The following is a 23,547-nucleotide window of genomic DNA, read 5'->3' on the forward strand; positions in this document are numbered from 1 at the left end:
GGCATCCTGACCGGCTCAATATAGCTGGCAGTATCCGCTACCACCTCAATGAATGATATCAAATTCATAATTAAGGTGGGGAATTCAGGAATTCATGACCACAGAAGGTCAGGAGGCCAGTTTGATGCCTCATCAGACGGATGCTCCTGTTTACGGTTGCCGGTTTAAGGCTTCATTAAAAAGTCACTATTTTTCGCAGTCCGAAGTTTTGGAACCACATTGTACATGTCAGAAAACGAGCACCGAGACGCAACTTAAGAAAGCTGATCTGATCTAACGGAGGGGTAGCGTATCCTGCCAGGCTCAAAGTGGCCGGCAGATTGCTCTACCACCCCTATAAATGAGGTCAAATTCATGATTGAGGAAGGTGATTTCACCCCCTGCTGGCCAGACTGAAACTACCACAAGCAGCAAACTAGATTTTCAGAAAATAGGGCATCCTGACCGGTTCAATACAGCTGGCAGTATCCGCTACCACCTCAATAAATGATATCAAAGTCATAATTAAGGTGGGGAATTCATGACCACAGAAGGTCAGGAGGCCAGTTTGATGCCTCATCAGACGGATGCTCCTCTTTACGGTTGCCGGTTTAAGGCTTCATTAAAAAGTCACTATTTTTCTCAGTCCGAAGTTTTGGAACCACATTGTACATGTCAGAAAACGAGCACCGAGAGGCAACTTAAGAAAGCTGATCTGATCTAACGGAGGGGTAGCGTATCCTGCCAGGCTCAAAGTGGTCGGCAGATTGCGCTACCACCCCTATAAATGAGGTCAAATTCCTGATTGAGGAAGGTGATTTCACCCTCTGCTGGCCAGACTGAAACTACCACAAGCAGCAAACTAGATTTTCAGAAAATAGGGCATCCTGACCGGCTCAATATAGCTGGCAGTATCCGCTACCACCTCAACGAATGATATCAAATTCATAATTAAGGTGGGGAATTCATGACCACAGAAGGTCAGGAGCCCAGTTTGATGCCTCATCAGACGGATGCTCCTGTTTACGGTTGCTGGTTTAAGGCTTCATTAAAAAGTCACTATTTTTCGCAGTCCGAAGTTTTAGAACCACATTGTACATGTCAGAAAACGAGCACCGAGAGGCAACTTAAGAAAGCTGATCTGATCTAACGGAGGGGTAGCGTATCCTGCCAGGCTCAAAGTGGTCGGCAGATTGCGCTACCACCCCTATAAACTAGGTCAAATTCATGATTGAGGAAGGTGATTTCACCCCCTGCTGGACAGACTGAAACTACCACAAGCAGCAAAGTAGATTTTCAGAAAATAGCGCATCCTGACCGGCTCAATATAGCTGGCAGTATCCGCTACCACCTCAATGAATGATATCAAATTCATAATTAAGGTGGGGAATTCATGACCACAGAAGGTCAGGAGGCCAGTTTGATGCCTCATCAGACGGATGCTCCTCTTTACGATTGCCGGTTTAAGGCTTCATTAAAAAGTCACTTTTTCACAGTCCGAAGTTTTGGAACCACATTGTACATGTCAGAAAACGAGCACCCCCTGCTGGTTGGACTAAAACTACCTCCAGCAGCAAACTAAATTTCCACAAAGGGTCTCCCATCCACATATTGACCAAGCTTGAGCCTGCTTAGCTTCAATAAGCAACCCAAATTTGACTACTGCATTCAACAATTGAACTTGCTTGGGACAATTTAAGAAAGCTGATCTGATCTAACGGAGGGGTAGCGTATCCTGCCAGGCTCAAAGTGGCCGGCAGATTGCGCTACCACCCCTATAAATGAGGTCAAATTCATGATTGAGGAAGGTGATTTCACCCCCTGCTGGCCAGACTGAAACTACCACAAGCAGCAAACTAGATTTTCAGAAAATAGGGCATCCTGACCGGCTCAATATAGCTGGCAGTATCCGCTACCACCTCAATGAATGATATCAAAGTCATAATTAAGGTGGGGAATTCATGACCACAGAAGGTCAGGAGGCCAGTTTGATGCCTCATCAGACGGATGCTACTCTTTACGGTTGCCGGTTTAAGGCTTCATTAAAAAGTCACTATTTTTCTCAGTCCGAAGTTTTAGAACCACATTGTACATGTCAGAAAACGAGCACCGAGAGGCAACTTAAGAAAGCTGATCTGATCTAACGGAGGGGTAGCGTATCCTGCCAGGCTCAAAGTGGTCGGCAGATTGCGCTACCACCCCTATAAACTAGGTCAAATTCATGATTGAGGAAGGTGATTTCACCCCCTGCTGGACAGACTGAAACTACCACAAGCAGCAAAGTAGATTTTCAGAAAATAGCGCATCCTGACCGGCTCAATATAGCTGGCAGTATCCGCTACCACCTCAATGAATGATATCAAATTCATAATTAAGGTGGGGAATTCATGACCACAGAAGGTCAGGAGGCCAGTTTGATGCCTCATCAGACGGATGCTCCTCTTTACGATTGCCGGTTTAAGGCTTCATTAAAAAGTCACTTTTTCACAGTCCGAAGTTTTGGAACCACATTGTACATGTCAGAAAACGAGCACCCCCTGCTGGTTGGACTAAAACTACCTCCAGCAGCAAACTAAATTTCCACAAAGGGTCTCCCATCCACATATTGACCAAGCTTGAGCCTGCTTAGCTTCAATAAGCAACCCAAATTTGACTACTGCATTCAACAATTGAACTTGCTTGGGACAATTTAAGAAAGCTGATCTGATCTAACGGAGGGGTAGCGTATCCTGCCAGGCTCAAAGTGGCCGGCAGATTGCGCTACCACCCCTATAAATGAGGTCAAATTCATGATTGAGGAAGGTGATTTCACCCCCTGCTGGCCAGACTGAAACTACCACAAGCAGCAAACTAGATTTTCAGAAAATAGGGCATCCTGACCGGCTCAATATAGCTGGCAGTATCCGCTACCACCTCAATGAATGATATCAAAGTCATAATTAAGGTGGGGAATTCATGACCACAGAAGGTCAGGAGGCCAGTTTGATGCCTCATCAGACGGATGCTACTCTTTACGGTTGCCGGTTTAAGGCTTCATTAAAAAGTCACTATTTTTCTCAGTCCGAAGTTTTGGAACCACATTGTACATGTCAGAAAACGAGCATCGAGAGGCAACTTAAGAAAGCTGATCTGATCTAACGGAGGGGTAGCGTATCCTTCCAGGCTCAAAGTGGTCGGCAGATTGCGCTACCACCCCTATAAATGAGGTCAAATTCCTGATTGAGGAAGGTGATTTCACCCCCTGCTGGCCAGACTGAAACTACCACAAGCAGCAAAGTAGATTTTTAGAAAATAGCGCATCCTGACCGGCTCAATATAGCTGGCAGTATCCGCTACCACCTCAATGAATGATATCAAATTCATAATTAAGGTGGGGAATTCATGACCACAGAAGGTCAGGAGGCCAGTTTGATGCCTCATCAGACGGATGCTCCTCTTTACGGTTGCCGGTTTAAGGCTTCATTAAAAAGTCACTATTTTTCGCAGTCCGGAGTTTTGGAACCACATTGTACATGTCAGAAAACGAGCACCCCCTGCTGGTTGGACTAAAACTACCTCCAGCAGCAAACTAGATTTCCACAAAGGGTCTCCCATCCACATATTGACCAAGCTTGAGCCTGCTTAGCTTCAATAAGCAACCCAAATTTGACTACTGCATTCAACAATTGAACTTGCTTGGGACAATTTAAGAAAGCTGATCTGATCTAACGGAGGGGTAGCGTATCCTGCCAGGCTCAAAGTGGCCGGCAGATTGCGCTACCACCCCTATAAATGAGGTCAAATTCATGATTGAGGAAGGTGATTTCACCCCCTGCTGGCCAGACTGAAACTACCACAAGCAGCAAACTAGATTTTCAGAAAATAGGGCATCCTGACCGGCTCAATATAGCTGGCAGTATCCGCTACCACCTCAATGAATGATATCAAAGTCATAATTAAGGTGGGGAATTCATGACCACAGAAGGTCAGGAGGCCAGTTTGATGCCTCATCAGACGGATGCTCCTCTTTACGGTTGCCGGTTTAAGGCTTCATTAAAAAGTCACTATTTTTCTCAGTCCGAAGTTTTGGAACCACATTGTACATGTCAGAAAACGAGCACCGAGAGGCAACTTAAGAAAGCTGATCTGATCTAACGGAGGGGTAGCGTATCCTGCCAGGCTCAAAGTGGTCGGCAGATTGCGCTACCACCCCTATAAATGAGGTCAAATTCATGATTGAGGAAGGTGATTTCACCCCCTGCTGGACAGACTGAAACTACCACAAGCAGCAAAGTAGATTTTCAGAAAATAGCGCATCCTGACCGGCTCAATATAGCTGGCAGTATCCGCTACAACCTCAATGAATGATATCAAATTCATAATTAAGGTGGGGAATTCATGACCACAGAAGGTCAGGAGGCCAGTTTGATGCCTCATCAGACGGATGCTCCTCTTTATGGTTGCCGGTTTAAGGCTTCATTAAAAAGTCACTATTTTTCACAGTCCGAAGTTTTGGAACCACATTGTACATGTCAGAAAACGAGCACCCCCTGCTGGTTGGACTAAAACTACCTCCAGCAGCAAACTAAATTTCCACAAAGGGTCTCCCATCCACATATTGACCAAGCTTGAGCCTGCTTAGCTTCAATAAGCAACCCGAATTTGACTACTGCATTCAACAATTGAACTTGCTTGGGACAACTTAAGAAAGCTGATCTGATCTAACGGAGGGGTAGCGTATCCTGCCAGGCTCAAAGTGGCCGGCAGATTGCGCTACCACCCCTATAAATGAGGTCAAATTCATGATTGAGGAAGGTGATTTCACCCTCTGCTGGCCAGACTGAAACTACCACAAGCAGCAAAGTAGATTTTCAGAAAATAGCGCATCTTGACCGGCTCAATATAGCTGGCAGTATCCGCTACCACCTCAATGAATGATATCAAATTCATAATTAAGGTGGGGAATTCATGACCACATGAAGGTCAGGAGGCCAGTTTGATGCCTCATCAGACGGATGCTCCTCTTTACGGTTGCCGGTTTCAGGCTTCATTAAAAAGTCACTATTTTTCGCAGTCCGAAGTTTTGGAACCACATTGTACATGTCAGAAAACGAGCTGGTTGGACTAAAACTACCTCGAGCAGCAAACTAGATTTCCACAAAGGGTCTCCCATCCACATATTGACCAAGCTTGAGCCTGCTTAGCTTCAATAAGCAACCAGAATTTGACTACTGCATTCAACAATTGAACTTGCTTGGGGTAACTTAAGAAAGCTGATCTGATCTAACGGAGGGGTAGCGTATCCTGCCAGGCTCAAATTGGCCGGCAGATTGCGCTACCACCCCTATAAATGAGGTCAAATTCATGATTGAGGAAGGTGATTTCACCCCCTGCTGGCCAGACTGAAACTACCACAAGCAGCAAAGTAGATTTTCAGAAAATAGCGCATCCTGACCGGCTCAATATAGCTGGCAGTATCCGCTACCACCTCAATGAATGATATCAAAGTCATAATTAAGGTGGGGAATTCATGACCACAGAAGGTCAGGAGGCCAGTTTGATGCCTCATCAGACGGATGCTCCTCTTTACGGTTGCCGGTTTAAGGCTTCATTAAAAAGTCACTATTTTTTGCAGTCCGAAGTTTTGGAACCACATTGTACATGTCAGAAAATGAGCACCCCCTGCTGGGTGGACTAAAACTACCTGCAGCAGCAAACTAGATTTCCACAAAGGGTCTCCCATCCACATATTGACCAAGCTTGAGCCTGCTTAGCTTCAATAAGCAAACAGAATATGACTACTGCATTCAACAATTGAACTTGCTTGGGGCAACTTAAGAAAGCTGATCTGATCTAACGGAGGGGTAGCGTATCCTGCCAGGCTCAAAGTGGCCGGCAGATTGCGCTACCACCCCTATAAATGAGGTCAAATTCATGATTGAGGAAGGTGATTTCACCCCCTGCTGGCCAGAATGAAACTACCACAAGCAGCAAACTAGATTTTCAGAAAATAGCGCATCCTGACCGGCTCAATATAGCTGGCAGTATCCACTACCACCTCAATGAATGATATCAAAGTCATAATTAAGGTGGGGAATTCATGACCACAGAAGGTAAGGAGGCCAGTTTGATGCCTCATCAGACGGATGCTCCTCTTTACGGTTGCCGGTTTAAGGCTTAATTAAAAAGTCACTATTTTTCGCAGTCCGAAGTTTTGAAACCACATTGTACATGTCAGAAAACGAGCACCGAGAGGCAACTTAAGAAAGCTGATCTGATCTAACGGAGGGGTAGCGTATCCTGCCAGGCTCAAAGTGGTTGGCAGATTGCGCTACCACCCCTATAAACTAGGTCAAATTCATGATTGAGGAAGGTGATTTCACCCCCTGCTGGACAGACTGAAACTACCACAAGCAGCAAAGTAGATTTTCAGAAAATAGCGCATCCTGACCGGCTCAATATAGCTGGCAGTATCCGCTACCACCTCAATGAATGATATCAAATTCATAATTAAGGTGGGGAATTCAGGAATTCATGACCACAGAAGGTCAGGAGGCCAGTTTGATGCCTCATCAGACGGATGCTCCTGTTTACGGTTGCCGGTTTAAGGCTTCATTAAAAAGTCACTATTTTTCGCAGTCCGAAGTTTTGGAACCACATTGTACATGTCAGAAAACGAGCACCGAGACGCAACTTAAGAAAGCTGATCTGATCTAACGGAGGGGTAGCGTATCCTGCCAGGCTCAAAGTGGCCGGCAGATTGCTCTACCACCCCTATAAATGAGGTCAAATTCATGATTGAGGAAGGTGATTACACCTCCTGCCGGCCAGACTGAAACTACCACAAGCAGCAAACTAGACTTTCAGAAAATAGGGCATCCTGACCGGTTCAATACAGCTGGCAGTATGCGCTACCACCTCAATAAATGATATCAAAGTCATAATTAAGGTGGGGAATTCATGACCACAGAAGGTCAGGAGGCCAGTTTGATGCGTCATCAGACGGATGCTCCAGTTTACGGTTGCCGGTTTAAGGCTTCATTAAAAAGTCACTATTTTTCGCAGTCCGAAGTTTTGGAACCACATTGTACATGTCAGAAAACGAGCTGGTTGGACTAAAACTACCTCGAGCAGCAAACTAGATTTCCACAAAGGGTCTCCCATCCACATATTGACCAAGCTTGAGCCTGCTTAGCTTCAATAAGCAACCAGAATTTGACTACGGTATTCAACAATTGAACTTGTTTGGGGCAACTTAAGAAAGCTGATCTGATCTAACGGAGGGGTAGCGTATCCTGCCAGGCTCAAAGTGGCCGGCAGATTGCGCTACCACCCCTATAAATGAGGTCAAATTCATGATTGAGGAAGGTGATTTCACCCCCTGCTGGCCAGACTGAAACTACCACAAGCAGCAAACTAGATTTTCAGAAAATAGGGCATCCTGACCGGCTCAATATAGCTGGCAGTATCCGCTACCACCTCAATGAATGATATCAAAGTCATAATTAAGGTGGGGAATTCATGACCACAGAAGGTCAGGAGGCCAGTTTGATGCCTCATCAGACGGATGCTCCTCTTTACGGTTGCCGGTTTAAGGCTTCATTAAAAAGTCACTATTTTTCTCAGTCCGAAGTTTTGGAACCACATTGTACATGTCAGAAAACGAGCACCGAGAGGCAACTTAAGAAAGCTGATCTGATCTAACGGAGGGGTAGCGTATCCTGCCAGGCTCAAAGTGGTCGGCAGATTGCGCTACCACCCCTATAAATGAGGTCAAATTCCTGATTGAGGAAGGTGATTTCACCCCCTGCTGGCCAGACTGAAACTACCACAAGCAGCAAACTAGATTTTCAGAAAATAGCGCATCCTGACCGGCTCATTATAGCTAGCAGAATCCGCTACCACCTCAATGAATGATATCAAAGTCATAATTAAGGTGGGGAATTCACGACACCAGAAGGTCAGGAGGCCAGTTTGATGCCTCATCAGAAGGATGCTCCTCTTTACGGTTGCTGGTTTAAGGCTTCATTAAAAAGTCACTATTTTTCTCAGTCCGAAGTTTTGGAACCACATTGTACATGTCAGAAAAGGAGCACCGAGAGGCAACTTAAGAAAGCTGATCTGATCTAACGGAGGGGTAGCGTATCCTGCCAGGCTCAAAGTGGTCGGCAGATTGCGCTACCACCCCTATAAACTTGGTCAAATTCATGATTGAGGAAGGTGATTTCACCCCCTGCTGGACAGACTGAAACTACCACAAGCAGCAAAGTAGATTTTCAGAAAATAGCGCATCCTGACCGGCTCAATATAGCTGGCAGTATCCGCTACAACCTCAATGAATGACATCAAATTCATAATTAAGGTGGGGAATTCATGACCACAGAAGGTCAGGAGGCCAGTTTGATGCCTCATCAGACGGATGCTCCTCTTTATGGTTGCCGGTTTAAGGCTTCATTAAAAAGTCACTATTTTTCACAGTCCGAAGTTTTGGAACCACATTGTACATGTCAGAAAACGAGCACCCCCTGCTGGTTGGACTAAAACTACCTCCAGCAGCAAACTAGATTTCCACAAAGGGTCTCCCATCCACATATTGACCAAGCTTGAGCCTGCTTAGCTTCAATAAGCAATCAGAATTTGACTACTGCATTCAACAATTGAACTTGCTTGGGGCAACTTAAGAAAGCTGATCTGATCTAACGGAGGGGTAGCGTATCCTGCCAGGCTCAAAGTGGTCGGCAGATTGCGCTACCACCCCTATAAACTAGGTCAAATTCATGATTGAGGAAGGTGATTTCACCCCCTGCTGGACAGACTGAAACTACCACAAGCAGCAAAGTAGATTTTCAGAAAATAGCGCATCCTGACCGGCTCAATATAGCTGGCAGTATCCGCTACCACCTCAATGAATGATATCAAATTCATAATTAAGGTGGGGAATTCATGACCACAGAAGGTCAGGAGGCCAGTTTGATGCCTCATCAGACGGATGCTCCTCTTTACGATTGCCGGTTTAAGGCTTCATTAAAAAGTCACTTTTTCACAGTCCGAAGTTTTGGAACCACATTGTACATGTCAGAAAACGAGCACCCCCTGCTGGTTGGACTAAAACTACCTCCAGCAGCAAACTAGATTTCCACAAAGGGTCTCCCATCCACATATTGACCAAGCTTGAGCCTGCTTAGCTTCAATAAACAACCCAAATTTTACTACTGCATTCAACAATTGAACTTGCTTGGTGCAACTTAAGAAAGCTGATCTGATCTAACGGAGGGGTAGCGTATCCTGCCAGGCTCAAAGTGGCCGGCAGATTGCGCTACCACCCCTATAAATGAGATAAAAATTCATGATTGAGGAAGGTGATTTCCTTCAAACTAGATTTTCAGAAAACAGGGCATCCTGACCGGCTCAATATAGCTGGCAGTATCCGCTACCACCTCAATGAATGATATCAAATTCATAATTAAGGTGGGGAATTCAGGAATTCATGACCACAGAAGGTCAGGAGGCCAGTTTGATGCCTCATCAGACGGATGCTCCTGTTTACGGTTGCCGGTTTAAGGCTTCATTAAAAAGTCACTATTTTTCGCAGTCCGAAGTTTTGGAACCACATTGTACATGTCAGAAAACGAGCACCGAGACGCAACTTAAGAAAGCTGATCTGATCTAACGGAGGGGTAGCGTATCCTGCCAGGCTCAAAGTGGCCGGCAGATTGCTCTACCACCCCTATAAATGAGGTCAAATTCATGATTGAGGAAGGTGATTTCACCCCCTGCTGGCCAGACTGAAACTACCACAAGCAGCAAACTAGATTTTCAGAAAATAGGGCATCCTGACCGGTTCAATACAGCTGGCAGTATCCGCTACCACCTCAATAAATGATATCAAAGTCATAATTAAGGTGGGGAATTCATGACCACAGAAGGTCAGGAGGCCAGTTTGATGCCTCATCAGACGGATGCTCCTCTTTACGGTTGCCGGTTTAAGGCTTCATTAAAAAGTCACTATTTTTCTCAGTCCGAAGTTTTGGAACCACATTGTACATGTCAGAAAACGAGCACCGAGAGGCAACTTAAGAAAGCTGATCTGATCTAACGGAGGGGGTAGCGTATCCTGCCAGGCTCAAAGTGGTCGGCAGATTGCGCTACCACCCCTATAAATGAGGTCAAATTCCTGATTGAGGAAGGTGATTTCACCCTCTGCTGGCCAGACTGAAACTACCACAAGCAGCAAACTAGATTTTCAGAAAATAGGGCATCCTGACCGGCTCAATATAGCTGGCAGTATCCGCTACCACCTCAACGAATGATATCAAATTCATAATTAAGGTGGGGAATTCATGACCACAGAAGGTCAGGAGCCCAGTTTGATGCCTCATCAGACGGATGCTCCTGTTTACGGTTGCTGGTTTAAGGCTTCATTAAAAAGTCACTATTTTTCGCAGTCCGAAGTTTTAGAACCACATTGTACATGTCAGAAAACGAGCACCGAGAGGCAACTTAAGAAAGCTGATCTGATCTAACGGAGGGGTAGCGTATCCTGCCAGGCTCAAAGTGGCCGGCAGATTGCGCTACCACCCCTATAAATGAGATAAAAATTCATGATTGAGGAAGGTGATTTCCTTCAAACTAGATTTTCAGAAAACAGGGCATCCTGACCGGCTCAATATAGCTGGCAGTATCCGCTACCACCTCAATGAATGATATCAAATTCATAATTAAGGTGGGGAATTCAGGAATTCATGACCACAGAAGGTCAGGAGGCCAGTTTGATGCCTCATCAGACGGATGCTCCTGTTTACGGTTGCCGGTTTAAGGCTTCATTAAAAAGTCACTATTTTTCACAGTCCGAAGTTTTGGAACCACATTGTACATGTCAGAAAACGAGCACCCCCTGCTGGTTGGACTAAAACTACCTCCAGCAGCAAACTAGATTTCCACAAAGGGTCTCCCATCCACATATTGACCAAGCTTGAGCCTGCTTAGCTTCAATAAGCAACCAGAATTTGACTACTGCATTCAACAATTGAACTTGCTTGGGGCAACTTAAGAAAGCTGATCTGATCTAACGGAGGGGTAGCGTATCCTGCCAGGCTCAAAGTGGTCGGCAGATTGCGCTACCACCCCTATAAACTAGGTCAAATTCATGATTGAGGAAGGTGATTTCACCCCCTGCTGGACAGACTGAAACTACCACAAGCAGCAAAGTAGATTTTCAGAAAATAGCGCATCCTGACCGGCTCAATATAGCTGGCAGTATCCGCTACCACCTCAATGAATGATATCAAATTCATAATTAAGGTGGGGAATTCATGACCACAGAAGGTCAGGAGGCCAGTTTGATGCCTCATCAGACGGATGCTCCTCTTTACAATTGCCGGTTTAAGGCTTCATTAAAAAGTCACTTTTTCACAGTCCGAAGTTTTGGAACCACATTGTACATGTCAGAAAACGAGCACCCCCTGCTGGTTGGACTAAAACTACCTCCAGCAGCAAACTAGATTTCCACAAAGGGTCTCCCATCCACATATTGACCAAGCTTGAGCCTGCTTAGCTTCAATAAACAACCCAAATTTGACTACTGCATTCAACAATTGAACTTGCTTGGGGCAACTTAAGAAAGCTGATCTGATCTAACGGAGGGGTAGCGTATCCTGCCAGGCTCAAAGTGGCCGGCAGATTGCGCTACCACCCCTATAAATGAGGTCAAATTCATGATTGAGGAAGGTGATTTCACCCTCTGCTGGCCAGACTGAAACTACCACAAGCAGCAAAGTAGATTTTCAGAAAATAGCGCATCTTGACCGGCTCAATATAGCTGGCAGTATCCGCTACCACCTCAATGAATGATATCAAATTCATAATTAAGGTGGGGAATTCATGACCACATGAAGGTCAGGAGGCCAGTTTGATGCCTCATCAGACGGATGCTCCTCTTTACGGTTGCCGGTTTCAGGCTTCATTAAAAAGTCACTATTTTTCGCAGTCCGAAGTTTTGGAACCACATTGTACATGTCAGAAAACGAGCACCCCCTGCTGGTTGGACTAAAACTACCTCCAGCAGAAAACTAGATCTCCACAAAGGATCTCCCATTCACATATTGACCAAGCTTGAGCCTGCTTAGCTTCAGTGATCAACCAAACTCTGACTACTGCATTCAACAATTGAACTTGCTTTGGTAAACTTAAGAAAGCTGATCTTATCTAACGGAGAGGTAGCGTATCCTGCCAGGCTCAAAGTGGCCGGCAGATTGCGCTACCACCCCTATAAATGAGGTCAAATTCATGATTGAGGAAGGTGATTACACCTCCTGCCGGCCAGACTGAAACTACCACAAGCAGCAAAGTAGATTTTCAGAAAATAGCGCATCCTGACCGGCTCAATATAGCTGGCAGTATGCGCTACCACCTCAATAAATGATATCAAAGTCATAATTAAGGTGGGGAATTCATGACCACAGAAGGTCAGGAGGCCAGTTTGATGCCTCATCAGACGGATGCTCCTGTTTACGGTTGCCGGTTTAAGGCTTCATTAAAAAGTCACTATTTTTCGCAGTCCGAAGTTTTGGAACCACATTGTACATGTCAGAAAACGAGCTGGTTGGACTAAAACTACCTCGAGCAGCAAACTAGATTTCCACAAAGGGTCTCCCATCCACATATTGACCAAGCTTGAGCCTGCTTAGCTTCAATAAGCAACCAGAATTTGACTACTGCATTCAACAATTGAACTTGCTTGGGGCAACTTAAGAAAGCTGATCTCATCTAACGGAGGGGTAGCGTATCCTGCCAGGCTCAAATTGGCCGGCAGATTGCGCTACCACCCCTATAAATGAGGTCAAATTCATGATTGAGGAAGGTGATTTCACCCCCTGCTGGCCAGACTGAAACTACCACAAGCAGCAAAGTAGATTTTCAGAAAATAGCGCATCCTGACCGGCTCAATATAGCTGGCAGTATCCGCTACCACCTCAATGAATGATATCAAATTCATAATTAAGGTGGGGAATTCAGGAATTCATGACCACAGAAGGTCAGGAGGCCAGTTTGATGCCTCATCAGACGGATGCTCCTGTTTACGGTTGCCGGTTTAAGGCTTCATTAAAAAGTCACTATTTTTCGCAGTCCGAAGTTTTGGAACCACATTGTACATGTCAGAAAACGAGCACCGAGACGCAACTTAAGAAAGCTGATCTGATCTAACGGAGGGGTAGCGTATCCTGCCAGGCTCAAAGTGGCCGGCAGATTGCTCTACCACCCCTATAAATGAGGTCAAATTCATGATTGAGGAAGGTGATTTCACCCCCTGCTGGCCAGACTGAAACTACCACAAGCAGCAAACTAGATTTTCAGAAAATAGGGCATCCTGACCGGTTCAATACAGCTGGCAGTATCCGCTACCACCTCAATAAATGATATCAAAGTCATAATTAAGGTGGGGAATTCATGACCACAGAAGGTCAGGAGGCCAGTTTGATGCCTCGTCAGACGGATGCTCCTCTTTACGGTTGCCGGTTTAAGGCTTCATTAAAAAGTCACTATTTTTCTCAGTCCGAAGTTTTGGAACCACATTGTACATGTCAGAAAACGAGCACCGAGAGGCAACTTAAGAAAGCTGATCTGATCTAACGGAGGGGTAGCGTATCCTGCCAGGCTCAAAGTGGTCGGCAGATTGCGCTACCACCCCTATAAATGAGGTCAAATTCCTGATTGAGGAAGGTGATTTCACCCTCTGCTGGCCAGACTGAAACTACCACAAGCAGCAAACTAGATTTTCAGAAAATAGGGCATCCTGACCGGCTCAATATAGCTGGCAGTATCCGCTACCACCTCAACGAATGATATCAAATTCATAATTAAGGTGGGGAATTCATGACCACAGAAGGTCAGGAGCCCAGTTTGATGCCTCATCAGACGGATGCTCCTGTTTACGGTTGCTGGTTTAAGGCTTCATTAAAAAGTCACTATTTTTCGCAGTCCGAAGTTTTAGAACCACATTGTACATGTCAGAAAACGAGCACCGAGAGGCAACTTAAGAAAGCTGATCTGATCTAACGGAGGGGTAGCGTATCCTGCCAGGCTCAAAGTGGTCGGCAGATTGCGCTACCACCCCTATAAATGAGGTCAAATTCATGATTGAGGAAGGTGATTTCACCCCCTGCTGGCCAGACTGAAACTACCACAAGCAGCAAAGTAGATTTTCAGAAAATAGCGCATCCTGACCGGCTCAATATAGCTGGCAGTATCCGCTACAACCTCAATGAATGACATCAAATTCATAATTAAGGTGGGGAATTCATGACCACAGAAGGTCAGGAGGCCAGTTTGATGCCTCATCAGACGGATGCTCCTCTTTATGGTTGCCGGTTTAAGGCTTCATTAAAAAGTCACTATTTTTCACAGTCCGAAGTTTTGGAACCACATTGTACATGTCAGAAAACGAGCACCCCCTGCTGGTTGGACTAAAACTACCTCCAGCAGCAAACTAGATTTCCACAAAGGGTCTCCCATCCACATATTGACCAAGCTTGAGCCTGCTTAGCTTCAATAAGCAACCAGAATTTGACTACTGCATTCAACAATTGAACTTGCTTGGGGCAACTTAAGAAAGCTGATCTGATCTAACGGAGGGGTAGCGTATCCTGCCAGGCTCAAAGTGGTCGGCAGATTGCGCTACCACCCCTATAAACTAGGTCAAATTCATGATTGAGGAAGGTGATTTCACCCCCTGCTGGACAGACTGAAACTACCACAAGCAGCAAAGTAGATTTTCAGAAAATAGCGCATCCTGACCGGCTCAATATAGCTGGCAGTATCCGCTACCACCTCAATGAATGATATCAAATTCATAATTAAGGTGGGGAATTCATGACCACAGAAGGTCAGGAGGCCAGTTTGATGCCTCATCAGACGGATGCTCCTCTTTACAATTGCCGGTTTAAGGCTTCATTAAAAAGTCACTTTTTCACAGTCCGAAGTTTTGGAACCACATTGTACATGTCAGAAAACGAGCACCCCCTGCTGGTTGGACTAAAACTACCTCCAGCAGCAAACTAGATTTCCACAAAGGGTCTCCCATCCACATATTGACCAAGCTTGAGCCTGCTTAGCTTCAATAAACAACCCAAATTTGACTACTGCATTCAACAATTGAACTTGCTTGGGGCAACTTAAGAAAGCTGATCTGATCTAACGGAGGGGTAGCGTATCCTGCCAGGCTCAAAGTGGCCGGCAGATTGCGCTACCACCCCTATAAATGAGGTCAAATTCATGATTGAGGAAGGTGATTTCACCCTCTGCTGGCCAGACTGAAACTACCACAAGCAGCAAAGTAGATTTTCAGAAAATAGCGCATCTTGACCGGCTCAATATAGCTGGCAGTATCCGCTACCACCTCAATGAATGATATCAAATTCATAATTAAGGTGGGGAATTCATGACCACATGAAGGTCAGGAGGCCAGTTTGATGCCTCATCAGACGGATGCTCCTCTTTACGGTTGCCGGTTTCAGGCTTCATTAAAAAGTCACTATTTTTCGCAGTCCGAAGTTTTGGAACCACATTGTACATGTCAGAAAACGAGCACCCCCTGCTGGTTGGACTAAAACTACCTCCAGCAGAAAACTAGATCTCCACAAAGGATCTCCCATTCACATATTGACCAAGCTTGAGCCTGCTTAGCTTCAGTGATCAACCAAACTCTGACTACTGCATTCAACAATTGAACTTGCTTTGGTAAACTTAAGAAAGCTGATCTTATCTAACGGAGAGGTAGCGTATCCTGCCAGGCTCAAAGTGGCCGGCAGATTGCGCTACCACCCCTATAAATGAGGTCAAATTCATGATTGAGGAAGGTGATTACACCTCCTGCCGGCCAGACTGAAACTACCACAAGCAGCAAAGTAGATTTTCAGAAAATAGCGCATCCTGACCGGCTCAATATAGCTGGCAGTATGCGCTACCACCTCAATAAATGATATCAAAGTCATAATTAAGGTGGGGAATTCATGACCACAGAAGGTCAGGAGGCCAGTTTGATGCCTCATCAGACGGATGCTCCTGTTTACGGTTGCCGGTTTAAGGCTTCATTAAAAAGTCACTATTTTTCGCAGTCCGAAGTTTTGGAACCACATTGTACATGTCAGAAAACGAGCTGGTTGGACTAAAACTACCTCGAGCAGCAAACTAGATTTCCACAAAGGGTCTCCCATCCACATATTGACCAAGCTTGAGCCTGCTTAGCTTCAATAAGCAACCAGAATTTGACTACTGCATTCAACAATTGAACTTGCTTGGGGCAACTTAAGAAAGCTGATCTCATCTAACGGAGGGGTAGCGTATCCTGCCAGGCTCAAATTGGCCGGCAGATTGCGCTACCACCCCTATAAATGAGGTCAAATTCATGATTGAGGAAGGTGATTTCACCCCCTGCTGGCCAGACTGAAACTACCACAAGCAGCAAAGTAGATTTTCAGAAAATAGCGCATCCTGACCGGCTCAATATAGCTGGCAGTATCCGCTACCACCTCAATGAATGATATCAAAGTCATAATTAAGGTGGGGAATTCATGACCACAGAAGGTCAGGAGGCCAGTTTGATGCCTCATCAGACGGATGCTCCTCTTTACGGTTGCCGGTTTAAGGCTTCATTAAAAAGTCACTATTTTTTGCAGTCCGAAGTTTTGGAACCACATTGTACATGTCAGAAAATGAGCACCCCCTGCTGGGTGGACTAAAACTACCTGCAGCAGCAAACTAGATTTCCACAAAGGGTCTCCCATGCACATATTGACCAAGCTTGAGCCTGCTTAGCTTCAATAAGCAAACAGAATATGACTACTGCATTCAACAATTGAACTTGCTTGGGGCAACTTAAGAAAGCTGATCTGATCTAACGGAGGGGTAGCGTATCCTGCCAGGCTCAAAGTGGCCGGCAGATTGCGCTACCACCCCTATAAATGAGGTCAAATTCATGATTGAGGAAGGTGATTTCACCCCCTGCTGGCCAGAATGAAACTACCACAAGCAGCAAACTAGATTTTCAGAAAATAGCGCATCCTGACCGGCTCAATATAGCTGGCAGTATCCACTACCACCTCAATGAATGATATCAAAGTCATAATTAAGGTGGGGAATTCATGACCACAGAAGGTAAGGAGGCCAGTTTGATGCCTCATCAGACGGATGCTCCTCTTTACGGTTGCCGGTTTAAGGCTTAATTAAAAAGTCACTATTTTTCGCAGTCCGAAGTTTTGAAACCACATTGTACATGTCAGAAAACGAGCACCGAGAGGCAACTTAAGAAAGCTGATCTGATCTAACGGAGGGGTAGCGTATCCTGCCAGGCTCAAAGTGGTTGGCAGATTGCGCTACCACCCCTATAAACTAGGTCAAATTCATGATTGAGGAAGGTGATTTCACCCCCTGCTGGACAGACTGAAACTACCACAAGCAGCAAAGTAGATTTTCAGAAAATAGCGCATCCTGACCGGCTCAATATAGCTGGCAGTATCCGCTACCACCTCAATGAATGATATCAAATTCATAATTAAGGTGGGGAATTCAGGAATTCATGACCACAGAAGGTCAGGAGGCCAGTTTGATGCCTCATCAGACGGATGCTCCTGTTTACGGTTGCCGGTTTAAGGCTTCATTAAAAAGTCACTATTTTTCGCAGTCCGAAGTTTTGGAACCACATTGTACATGTCAGAAAACGAGCACCGAGACGCAACTTAAGAAAGCTGATCTGATCTAACGGAGGGGTAGCGTATCCTGCCAGGCTCAAAGTGGCCGGCAGATTGCTCTACCACCCCTATAAATGAGGTCAAATTCATGATTGAGGAAGGTGATTACACCTCCTGCCGGCCAGACTGAAACTACCACAAGCAGCAAACTAGACTTTCAGAAAATAGGGCATCCTGACCGGTTCAATACAGCTGGCAGTATGCGCTACCACCTCAATAAATGATATCAAAGTCATAATTAAGGTGGGGAATTCATGACCACAGAAGGTCAGGAGGCCAGTTTGATGCGTCATCAGACGGATGCTCCAGTTTACGGTTGCCGGTTTAAGGCTTCATTAAAAAGTCACTATTTTTCGCAGTCCGAAGTTTTGGAACCACATTGTACATGTCAGAAAACGAGCTGGTTGGACTAAAACTATCTCGAGCAGCAAACTAGATTTCCACAAAGGGTCTCCCATCTACATATTGACCAAGCTTGAGCCTGCTTAGCTTCAATAAGCAACCAGAATTTGACTACTGTATTCAACAATTGAACTTGCTTGGGGCAACTTAAGAAAGCTGATCTGATCTAACGGAGGGGTAGCGTATCCTGCCAGGTTCAAAGTGGCCGGCAGATTGCGCTACCACCCCTATAAATGAGGTCAAATTCATGATTGAGGAAGGTGATTTCACCCCCTGCTGGCCAGACTGAAACTACCACAAGCAGCAAACTAGATTTTCAGAAAATAGGGCATCCTGACCGGCTCAATATAGCTGGCAGTATCCGCTACCACCTCAATGAATGATATCAAAGTCATAATTAAGGTGGGGAATTCATGACCACAGAAGGTCAGGAGGCCAGTTTGATGCCTCATCAGACGGATGCTCCTCTTTACGGTTGCCGGTTTAAGGCTTCATTAAAAAGTCACTATTTTTCTCAGTCCGAAGTTTTGGAACCACATTGTACATGTCAGAAAACGAGCACCGAGAGGCAACTTAAGAAAGCTGATCTGATCTAACGGAGGGGTAGCGTATCCTGCCAGGCTCAAAGTGGTCGGCAGATTGCGCTACCACCCCTATAAACTTGGTCAAATTCATGATTGAGGAAGGTGATTTCACCCCCTGCTGGACAGACTGAAACTACCACAAGCAGCAAAGTAGATTTTCAGAAAATAGCGCATCCTGACCGGCTCAATATAGCTGGCAGTATCCGCTACAACCTCAATGAATGACATCAAATTCATAATTAAGGTGGGGAATTCATGACCACAGAAGGTCAGGAGGCCAGTTTGATGCCTCATCAGACGGATGCTCCTCTTTATGGTTGCCGGTTTAAGGCTTCATTAAAAAGTCACTATTTTTCACAGTCCGAAGTTTTGGAACCACATTGTACATGTCAGAAAACGAGCACCCCCTGCTGGTTGGACTAAAACTACCTCCAGCAGCAAACTAGATTTCCACAAAGGGTCTCCCATCCACATATTGACCAAGCTTGAGCCTGCTTAGCTTCAATAAGCAACCAGAATTTGACTACTGCATTCAACAATTGAACTTGCTTGGGGCAACTTAAGAAAGCTGATCTGATCTAACGGAGGGGTAGCGTATCCTGCCAGGCTCAAAGTGGTCGGCAGATTGCGCTACCACCCCTATAAACTAGGTCAAATTCATGATTGAGGAAGGTGATTTCACCCCCTGCTGGACAGACTGAAACTACCACAAGCAGCAAAGTAGATTTTCAGAAAATAGCGCATCCTGACCGGCTCAATATAGCTGGCAGTATCCGCTACCACCTCAATGAATGATATCAAATTCATAATTAAGGTGGGGAATTCATGACCACGGAAGGTCAGGAGGCCAGTTTGATGCCTCATCAGACGGATGCTCCTCTTTACGATTGCCGGTTTAAGGCTTCATTAAAAAGTCACTTTTTCACAGTCCGAAGTTTTGGAACCACATTGTACATGTCAGAAAACGAGCACCCCCTGCTGGTTGGACTAAAACTACCTCCAGCAGCAAACTAGATTTCCACAAAGGGTCTCCCATCCACATATTGACCAAGCTTGAGCCTGCTTAGCTTCAATAAACAACCCAAATTTTACTACTGCATTCAACAATTGAACTTGCTTGGGGCAACTTAAGAAAGCTGATCTGATCTAACGGAGGGGTAGCGTATCCTGCCAGGCTCAAAGTGGCCGGCAGATTGCGCTACCACCCCTATAAATGAGATAAAAATTCATGATTGAGGAAGGTGATTTCCTTCAAACTAGATTTTCAGAAAACAGGGCATCCTGACCGGCTCAATATAGCTGGCAGTATCCGCTACCACCTCAATGAATGATATCAAATTCATAATTAAGGTGGGGAATTCAGGAATTCATGACCACAGAAGGTCAGGAGGCCAGTTTGATGCCTCATCAGACGGATGCTCCTGTTTACGGTTGCCGGTTTAAGGCTTCATTAAAAAGTCACTATTTTTCGCAGTCCGAAGTTTTGGAACCACATTGTACATGTCAGAAAACGAGCACCGAGACGCAACTTAAGAAAGCTGATCTGATCTAACGGAGGGGTAGCGTATCCTGCCAGGCTCAAAGTGGCCGGCAGATTGCTCTACCACCCCTATAAATGAGGTCAAATTCATGATTGAGGAAGGTGATTTCACCCCCTGCTGGCCAGACTGAAACTACCACAAGCAGCAAACTAGATTTTCAGAAAATAGGGCATCCTGACCGGTTCAATACAGCTGGCAGTATCCGCTACCACCTCAATAAATGATATCAAAGTCATAATTAAGGTGGGGAATTCATGACCACAGAAGGTCAGGAGGCCAGTTTGATGCCTCGTCAGACGGATGCTCCTCTTTACGGTTGCCGGTTTAAGGCTTCATTAAAAAGTCACTATTTTTCTCAGTCCGAAGTTTTGGAACCACATTGTACATGTCAGAAAACGAGCACCGAGAGGCAACTTAAGAAAGCTGATCTGATCTAACGGAGGGGTAGCGTATCCTGCCAGGCTCAAAGTGGTCGGCAGATTGCGCTACCACCCCTATAAATGAGGTCAAATTCCTGATTGAGGAAGGTGATTTCACCCTCTGCTGGCCAGACTGAAACTACCACAAGCAGCAAACTAGATTTTCAGAAAATAGGGCATCCTGACCGGCTCAATATAGCTGGCAGTATCCGCTACCACCTCAACGAATGATATCAAATTCATAATTAAGGTGGGGAATTCATGACCACAGAAGGTCAGGAGCCCAGTTTGATGCCTCATCAGACGGATGCTCCTGTTTACGGTTGCTGGTTTAAGGCTTCATTAAAAAGTCACTATTTTTCGCAGTCCGAAGTTTTAGAACCACATTGTACATGTCAGAAAACGAGCACCGAGAGGCAACTTAAGAAAGCTGATCTGATCTAACGGAGGGGTAGCGTATCCTGCCAGGCTCAAAGTGGTCGGCAGATTGCGCTACCACCCCTATAAATGAGGTCAAATTCATGATTGAGGAAGGTGATTTCACCCCCTGCTGGCCAGACTGAAACTACCACAAGCAGCAAAGTAGATTTTCAGAAAATAGCGCATCCTGACCGGCTCAATATAGCTGGCAGTATCCGCTACAACCTCAATGAATGACATCAAATTCATAATTAAGGTGGGGAATTCATGACCACAGAAGGTCAGGAGGCCAGTTTGATGCCTCATCAGACGGATGCTCCTCTTTATGGTTGCCGGTTTAAGGCTTCATTAAAAAGTCACTATTTTTCACAGTCCGAAGTTTTGGAACCACATTGTACATGTCAGAAAACGAGCACCCCCTGCTGGTTGGACTAAAACTACCTCCAGCAGCAAACTAGATTTCCACAAAGGGTCTCCCATCCACATATTGACCAAGCTTGAGCCTGCTTAGCTTCAATAAGCAACCAGAATTTGACTACTGCATTCAACAATTGAACTTGCTTGGGGCAACTTAAGAAAGCTGATCTGATCTAACGGAGGGGTAGCGTATCCTGCCAGGCTCAAAGTGGTCGGCAGATTGCGCTACCACCCCTATAAACTAGGTCAAATTCATGATTGAGGAAGGTGATTTCACCCCCTGCTGGACAGACTGAAACTACCACAAGCAGCAAAGTAGATTTTCAGAAAATAGCGCATCCTGACCGGCTCAATATAGCTGGCAGTATCCGCTACCACCTCAATGAATGATATCAAATTCATAATTAAGGTGGGGAATTCATGACCACAGAAGGTCAGGAGGCCAGTTTGATGCCTCATCAGACGGATGCTCCTCTTTACAATTGCCGGTTTAAGGCTTCATTAAAAAGTCACTTTTTCACAGTCCGAAGTTTTGGAACCACATTGTACATGTCAGAAAACGAGCACCCCCTGCTGGTTGGACTAAAACTACCTCCAGCAGCAAACTAGATTTCCACAAAGGGTCTCCCATCCACATATTGACCAAGCTTGAGCCTGCTTAGCTTCAATAAACAACCCAAATTTGACTACTGCATTCAACAATTGAACTTGCTTGGGGCAACTTAAGAAAGCTGATCTGATCTAACGGAGGGGTAGCGTATCCTGCCAGGCTCAAAGTGGCCGGCAGATTGCGCTACCACCCCTATAAATGAGGTCAAATTCATGATTGAGGAAGGTGATTTCACCCCCTGCTGGCCAGAATGAAACTACCACAAGCAGCAAACTAGATTTTCAGAAAATAGCGCATCCTGACCGGCTCAATATAGCTGGCAGTATCCACTACCACCTCAATGAATGATATCAAAGTCATAATTAAGGTGGGGAATTCATGACCACAGAAGGTAAGGAGGCCAGTTTGATGCCTCATCAGACGGATGCTCCTCTTTACGGTTGCCGGTTTAAGGCTTAATTAAAAAGTCACTATTTTTCGCAGTCCGAAGTTTTGAAACCACATTGTACATGTCAGAAAACGAGCACCGAGAGGCAACTTAAGAAAGCTGATCTGATCTAACGGAGGGGTAGCGTATCCTGCCAGGCTCAAAGTGGTTGGCAGATTGCGCTACCACCCCTATAAACTAGGTCAAATTCATGATTGAGGAAGGTGATTTCACCCCCTGCTGGACAGACTGAAACTACCACAAGCAGCAAAGTAGATTTTCAGAAAATAGCGCATCCTGACCGGCTCAATATAGCTGGCAGTATCCGCTACCACCTCAATGAATGATATCAAATTCATAATTAAGGTGGGGAATTCAGGAATTCATGACCACAGAAGGTCAGGAGGCCAGTTTGATGCCTCATCAGACGGATGCTCCTGTTTACGGTTGCCGGTTTAAGGCTTCATTAAAAAGTCACTATTTTTCGCAGTCCGAAGTTTTGGAACCACATTGTACATGTCAGAAAACGAGCACCGAGACGCAACTTAAGAAAGCTGATCTGATCTAACGGAGGGGTAGCGTATCCTGCCAGGCTCAAAGTGGCCGGCAGATTGCTCTACCACCCCTATAAATGAGGTCAAATTCATGATTGAGGAAGGTGATTACACCTCCTGCCGGCCAGACTGAAACTACCACAAGCAGCAAACTAGACTTTCAGAAAATAGGGCATCCTGACCGGTTCAATACAGCTGGCAGTATGCGCTACCACCTCAATAAATGATATCAAAGTCATAATTAAGGTGGGGAATTCATGACCACAGAAGGTCAGGAGGCCAGTTTGATGCGTCATCAGACGGATGCTCCAGTTTACGGTTGCCGGTTTAAGGCTTCATTAAAAAGTCACTATTTTTCGCAGTCCGAAGTTTTGGAACCACATTGTACATGTCAGAAAACGAGCTGGTTGGACTAAAACTACCTCGAGCAGCAAACTAGATTTCCACAAAGGGTCTCCCATCCACATATTG

The sequence above is a fragment of the Garra rufa genome, chromosome 2 (assembly GCF_049309525.1).
Source record: "Garra rufa chromosome 2, GarRuf1.0, whole genome shotgun sequence".
Taxonomy (NCBI): domain Eukaryota; kingdom Metazoa; phylum Chordata; class Actinopteri; order Cypriniformes; family Cyprinidae; genus Garra; species Garra rufa.